This window comes from Micropterus dolomieu, linkage group LG02 (assembly GCF_021292245.1).
Source record: "Micropterus dolomieu isolate WLL.071019.BEF.003 ecotype Adirondacks linkage group LG02, ASM2129224v1, whole genome shotgun sequence".
NCBI lineage: Eukaryota > Metazoa > Chordata > Actinopteri > Centrarchiformes > Centrarchidae > Micropterus > Micropterus dolomieu.
The window spans coordinates 21,127,198-21,134,911 of record NC_060151.1 but is presented as its reverse complement, the minus strand read 5'-3'; the positions used below and the strand labels follow the sequence as shown (position 1 = coordinate 21,134,911).

The window sequence follows — 7,714 nt, the reverse complement described above, 5'->3', positions numbered from 1 at the left end:
GCTTAAGACTTTCCTCTTTGATAAAGCTTATAGTTAGGGCAGGCTCAGGTGAGTCCTGAACCATCCCTTAGTTATGCTGCTATAGGCCTAGACTGCTGGGGGATTTCCCATGATGCACTGAGCTCCTCTCTCCTCTACTTTCTCTCCCTCTGTATGCAACCTTATCCCATTATTGCATGTTACTAACACAACTTCTCCCCTTTCTGGTAGTCTTGTGCTTTCTCGTCCCTCTCCTCTCTCCTCCTATCACTTCCTGCAGGTTTTCTGGCTCTGGAGCTGTGGAGTCTGGATCTGTGGCTGCGGGTCTCCTGCTGCCCCCGTGTTCCTGCTCGACACCCTCTGCTGCAACGACTATTGTTGCTAGTCTTATTGTTATTATTGTTATTATAATCTCTCTCTCTCTCTCTCTCTCTCTCTCTCTCTCTCTCTCTCTATCCCCAACAGGTCGAGGCAGATGGCCGCCCACCCTGAGCCATGGTTTGCTCGAGGTTTCTGCCTCTTAAAAGGAAGTTTTTCCTTGCCTCTGTCGCCTAGTGCTTGCTCTTGGTGGGAACTGTTGGGCTTCTGTAAATATCATCACAGAGTACGGTCTAGACCTGCTCTTTTATGAAAAGCGCTGTGAGATAACTGTTGTTGTGATTTGGCGCTATATAAATAAAATTGAAATTGAAATTGAATTGAAGTATGTACGTGAATTAAATCGATTTTAATAATGTATTTATTCTGACATGCATTTAAAACTGCAGCTACCCTACTGCTCTACCCCCAGGAGGGTTTCTTTGGAAATGCATACAGCTGTAATGCCTGATTACTGCAGGACTGCTGGAGAGCAAGTGCAATGGCTGCTACGATATTGTGGTTGTGTATAAGACAGTGGATCATGAGGCCACAGCATGGCACACCGGCTTCTCATTACAGTTGACATCCTGCGGTGTTAACAGGTTGATGTAGAATCCACTTAAGTTTCTCACTCTGAGGATATGTGTCGCCTCCTACCTTCAGCAAAATTACCTCATATCCCTACATGTGGGGGGTTTTCTGCCTACGTACCAGATATTCACTTTTGGTTAAGAAAAATTCTTGCTCATGGATGCAGAAGCGCACATCAATATTTCATACTGCAATCAGCCTGAAAGGGAGCCACAGTTGGTTTCACACACTGACTTTTTGACGATATGTTACATAGTGGGCAGTAATAAGCGATACATTCGAAATTCAACAAAGTAACACTGGAGGCACGTCAGCTATATTATCATAATACGTTCTTCATCATCCAACATGTTTAAACTCATGCTGCTTTTTCAAGCCAGGGAGATTTCACAGCAACAGATCCTCGCCCCTCTTCATTAATGTTTCATAAATGCTGGGCTGAAATTAAGAGCTTATTTGAATCAGTTCCAATTTCATTACCACCCACCTATCCATTCTGCACTAACTTCCCCACTCTCATCACAGTGGCAGTTTAGAGAGCAGATGGGAAGAGGTAATTCTTAAATGCAAATGTGCTTTGTCCCTATATGCTTTCTGCCTGAGCCATTGCAAGGAAATCTATATATCAGCGATCATAAGCAACTGATCTCTCTCAGGGTGCTGGTAGCAAACTTGAATATGTTATGGAACATTGTCTTAGTTATATAAATATGATTAAGTCTCCTCTCTGCAGCTAAGAGTGGGTCATTGACATTAGTTCATTTAACATTGTGCTCACACCATGCAGCCTATCAGATATCTCATTAGTGTTGGAAAAACTTCCTCAACATCTAATGTTATACAAAATTATACTCAGGGTATGCAGAGTGAAATGAACAAATAATGTTTGCAGGTCAGGCCTCAAAGCATTTACATTTTAGTAGTAATGATAACATAACCTGTGCTATCATCATCAGACTATCTGTGGTGGCTAGCTGGGAACATTTCAGGTCTGTTGGGATAATCCTCTCCCCCCCAGACACAGACGATAGTTTCAGGAGAGAGGAGGCGTACAGTTCACTGTCCTAGAAATTCATCCATTAGATGTGAGGGATGAAATAGAATATGTAAGTGCCAGATTTGAAGCTCAAGTCACAGTCATGGTTGCCATGCAAAAACCCATTAAGGCAGAAGACACCAGCAATGAAAACAACAGGAAACCACAGAGGGCAAGAGAGATGAAAATCAATTCGGCTTGCTCACTAAAGTGAATATTAATGTTTAAGATTTCTGATTCCGTTTTGCAGCACCTCAGGTTTCCCTCTGTTCCCATGACATCACATGTGACAGCCTGGGCCTATGAAGTCCCAACATCCACTGCTGGAACATCTTCCAACCACAACCTCCCATCTTTCCAATAGAAAGTTGATTAAAGTGGGAGTTACTGATACACTGATAGGCAGAAAAGGAAGAGTTGTAGTTTGAGAAAGGCTGACAAGGAAGAGAGAGATGGCTCTAATTTCCTTAGCTTAGTTCAAATGCTGCCCAGTTACAACGCTGAATGACAACTTCAGTGAAATCGCTGCTGAGAGAGAAGAAGACGAGACAGATGAGAAGGTGGGGTCATTACTAAGCTAAAATGTAGTAACCAAATGCTATTCTAACGCATCTCCTCTGTCTTCTGTATCCTGCAGACAAAAGAGATCAGTTTCAGATGAGTGTGTGTATGTGAAGTTTAGGGGCAGCCATTATGAAATCTAACTAACCAACTTGTGCCATTATCTGAGGGCAGCGCAAAGAATTTCAAAACCATTGTGTTTTTAATGATTAACAAAGTTCAGAGGGATTATCCAATTCGAAACATTCGAGCTGGTGGTATCACTGTCTGAGAGTTGCAGGATGGACTTCCTTTGGCATTTCATTAGAACAACCCTGGAGCTGGCTGCTGTAAAGCCAGAGCTAAATGAGATCATAAATCTACAGCTCCCTACTTTATGAGCATGACGGGAAGTCTATTATAACTTTCATAAGCAGCAGGCAGAAGGGGCAAACAGGCAGGAGCAGGCCTGAGATATGGGAGTCCTGAGATATGGGAGAGGGCTGACCACTACACTGTGAACTGAGCTTGCCACATCTGAGAAACTCTGAAACCACAGAGGACCGACAGCGTCAGAAAATGAGAATTGAGATAAAGTTATATGGAGAGAAAGAAAGAAGCATTTTGAGAATGTAGGAGGCATCAAGGTGAGAACGAACAAAGTAAGAGGTACTACCGATGTAATCTCTCTCTTTTCTGCGTTTCCATTCCACAATGCCAACTTTTCTATCCAAGTTCTACAGCTCCAATCCCCCACTACCCCCCTACACCTACCCGCTGCAGAATGATGTTTTATACCAGTCATTACCTTCTTTCAAGTCTTGTCCCTTGCAAAGTAAACACATGTCCCTGCTACACAGAGCTTAGTTCTATCTATACTATGTTTACTATGTTCTATCTATACTACGGCCAGGTATTGCTGTAAATTACCGCACACAAATGAACATGCAAGTACACCGGAATTCAGCCAATCCTCAATGCACAGGCCAGCTGCTGGCCTTTAAAATAAAACTCAATGAAGACTCCTTGTGAACTCCCTGGTCTCTCCTGCTTCCAAGGAAAACCGATTACCACAATCAGCACAGCATGGTTGCCAGTCAATAATATGACTCATAAACTCATCATGGCCCTCTCTCTGCTGCCTCTTTTTTCCTCCCTGCTGCCTCTTACTCTCTCCCACTCCATCACTCCCATGGCTGCCACCCCTCCTGTGTGGTGTCCTGCTCACTTTCCATCTGCGGCTCACTCGTTCCAATCCAGATCACACTTGAATGACAGTGGGGGTGGGCAGATGCGTCAAATGTTGTTGTTTTTTTGAAGTGGGGGGCTCAGTTGGAGAACTCTTGGAGAAGCGAGAGAAAATTACACTCACCGATGCACAGCACTTACAAGCGAGCAGCTAAAACTTAATACTTTTTTAGAGCAGGCTGCTAGCGCCATGCCAGGTGCCCTGGTGAAAAGCCTTTGGCATCCACTCTGCTGTTAGACGGGTACAAGATAGCTCTATCATGGCTGGTGCTAAATAGAGGAGGGAGACAAGAGTGGCAAGGTAGTGTGAGAAACATTGTATAAAGTGTTAGAACACAGTCAGTGCTTCGTTGGAGGAAAATATGGATTACAGAATTGTGTGAATTGTGAGATCATCAAATTGATTTTGAAGGGCAAAGCAATGATTCAGTCTTAAGTTCAGCTAGTTGGAAATTACACTCTCATAATGGCAAATGAACCTTGTCAAAAGCCTGATTACTAGCCCAATAGATTCTGGGATCAATACTGCTTTGTACACAGGCTATCACATAATTTGTTAATGTATCAAAAACAATTTAAAATTATATTACAAGATTGGCTTTCACTGAGATTCTGGCTCTGCACACCGCTTCACATTGACAAAGCAGTAGAGGACAACTTTCAGGGTCTGAACTCAAATAAATGTTGGTTGAAGGCAGCATAATAAACATAAAAGAAAAGTGCTCAAATAAAAATCTGCAGCAGTGTTTAACTTTAATCCATAGCCAAGAATCGATCTTTACAATCTGCTTTATTGGATTGCACAGTGGATGTGATAAAGTTTAAAGTCCCACACCCTGACAGACAGAGGCGGGGTGACCCTAATCAGATTCTGAGTCCTGGCTCTTTCCATGCTGCCATTTGTTGTTCCATGCTCCCTTCTGGAGTTGAGAATATTTTCTTCACTCTTCTGCCTCACAGCTTTCTTATTTTAGATATCAAAGGGAGAGTCACCACACACACACACACACACACACACACACACACACACACACACGCTATTGCTATTACTGCAAGTACGTGATATAAAAGTTTATGATTTATTTATGCCCTTCTCACACTCAGATATGCACACATACGTAGACATTTTTTTAATTGAAATAATAAACTACAATGTGTCAGCAATCCTTGACTTAATTATTGCTATCCAGGCTGAGAGAATCACACAGTGGGCAATGATTTATGTGATATTATTACTGTAAAGCAGATATTATTTATCTTAATATACTTTCTTTCTTAATATACTTTGACTTTAATGTCTTCTGCTATTAAACCTGTATCCAAGATTTAAGGTGTCACTTTTGACTTTGATTTCAGCTTTGAAAATCAGATTAAAAGATCATATGGTGAGGTGAGGGGCCTGCGCAGAGCCCAGAGGATACTAAAAGACAGTACCCACCCCAACCACAGCCTGTTCACCCTGCTGCCGTCTGGCAAGAGATACAGAAGCATCTGCTGTTGTACCACCAGACTTTAGAGGAGCTGTAAGACTCCTAAATTCATCCTCAGCACTGCACCATGTTTCATTTCTATGACTTGTTATTTATCCACCCATCTAGCGTTTATCATTTCTGTATATGTCGTTTGCTTTTTGTGAGTAGCATATAAGGGAACTACATCTTCTACTACTTCATCGAATACAACCTTGTGTTGTAAAATGATAAATATATCTCCCTTCTTCTACCTTCTTGCAATTAAGCTGATGCGTGACGCTACATATAACCCTGCCACACTGAGATAATTACTTACACGCTTGTTATACCTAGACTTAAACTTACCTGTGTGAAACTGTGAAATTCATTTAACTGAAATTGTCAACAATTATTTCAAAAATCTAACTTTATACATACATACATACATACATACATAGTCTAACTCTCCAAATAAACTTTGCATTTTTCACCTGTGCTGACATACTTACAATACTTACCATTTTAGAATCAATTTCAACATTACTAAACTGATTCACTGAACTGAACTGAATGTTGAAGCATTTATATAAAGTGTAGTGAGAACTTTTGAAACCATGTAACTTCACAGCTGCAAAGGTCATCAAAGAGCTTTTAACAGTCACCACAGACTAAAGGCTACATGGGAAAAGCCTCTGCACTTAACCGCCCTTAAGCCTAAGCCATGAAACTGCTAATGCTGCTGAATGTGTCAATCTATCCATGCCTTTATATCTAGCTGACTAAATTAAAATAACTACCTGGAAAAATGAACGCCAAATTTACATTCATCATACAATTTATTTTCCTCACTATTGTATTTTTACACACGGTACTTTGTAAACATTGTTTGTGACAAGTGTTAATGTAAATATTGTTTATAGTTTAATAAAGAATTATACGATTAAAAGTGCTTACTGCCTGGCAGGTCTACAGCTTGTTTGGCCTTGACCATACTGTGTAGCAGCACCAGTTCCATGTAAGTGTTAGAGTTCCAGGAACTCTTCCGCTCATTAAGGAACATGGTTTTGCACTATCCAGATGTGTACAAGCATCCAGGCAGTGTTGTGCTCAATGCTGTCACAGAAAGGCCCATATAAACTCAGTCAGCTGTGTGTTCTTGGATCAGCTGCTTAGAAGACAGGCACACAAAGCAAGTGAAGCAGACTTTGAGATAGCTCTGAGCTGGGAGAATATGGGACGCAGCGTGCATGGGTACCAGGGCGGGGAGCAGCCATGCAATGGCCACTGGCACACTAGCACTGCAGTGTCACAAGACCGTAGCTAGATTGTCTTTGATTAGAGCTCTAAACATTATGTGAGTCATAACCGCTTCTAAGATCATCACAGGCAAATGTCGCATCAATAGTGATGGGACTTTGAGGCAAGGTTTTACATTAAAGTTTTATTTGCTGCCATTGTTTATGAGGAGAGATTATTCCTGTCTCAAAGCGAAGAAATTTCCCATCACAACAGACTGTTACACTGTAATAATTTTTGGCACAATCAAACTGGCTCATCAGTTTTAAAGAAACTTTGATTAAATGGACTTCAATAGTAGCATTTTTTCTTCCATTGGTTATGAATGAGGGTTGCCTGAAAGAAAATATCTCCTCATAACTATGCTTGATATTCAGTTGTATCCGGTCTTTTGAAATGCAAATGATAAGGCTCCCAGTCTTGAGTCTTGATTAGAATGATTTTACTGAAAAGAAACCTTGCAAGATTTTTTATTCCCCTTGACCCTGAGCAGGATAAGCGGGTATAGAAATAAATGGATGGCTTATCCAGACCATGCACCCCGAGGAAAAGGTGGGTGTTCAATAGGATTATAGAGTTTAGTGCTGTAAATAATTCAAACGTGCCTTTTAGTCTGACATTGTCACAGAGATTAGATAATGATTTTGATGTTTGTCAAAATGTCTAAATTACCTGCCGATATATATGTACACATTATAGGAAAGAAGGAAAAATGTTTTGGGAAATACGCTTTTAGCTAAGTGTGCTAAGTGACAATTTCTCAAAGGTAACACTGTGCTAAGATGCCTTTTTCTCCAAAGAAAACATTTTGACTCGACAGCTCATTGCATCATTAAGGAGACATAAAGTGGTGGATTGCTGTTTTAACGAACCGTTATAAATTATAAAACTCTAATTCAAACAGATGGACCTTCACCCCTGAGACAAGAATGCCTAAACATATGTCCTCAGAGTGCATGTTTTAAACACACGTGGACATGCACACACACAAATCCAGATGGTCACAGAGCTCTTGGGACGTTCCTTTCCATTAAATCATTTCAACAGAGCAAGGCATTTGCTTGGGTAAGGTGCCATAAAAACACACTCAGGATAGAGGCAAAGGCAATCATTAACAGCTGACGAACCAGAAAATGTCTCATTCATTCCTCTGCTTGATATTTATCATTCTTTGTCATAACTCCTGTTAGCACACTGAGAAAGACAGACACAT

The 7,714-nt window shown here is 41.1% G+C and overlaps 1 protein-coding gene across 2 annotated transcripts in view; it reads right to left on the bottom strand.

Moving 5' to 3' along the window:
• Positions 1-7,714, bottom strand: part of olfm2a (olfactomedin 2a) — a 43,634-nt gene that overhangs the window by 13,954 nt on the left and 21,966 nt on the right. The gene's annotated exons all lie outside the window — the stretch shown is intronic.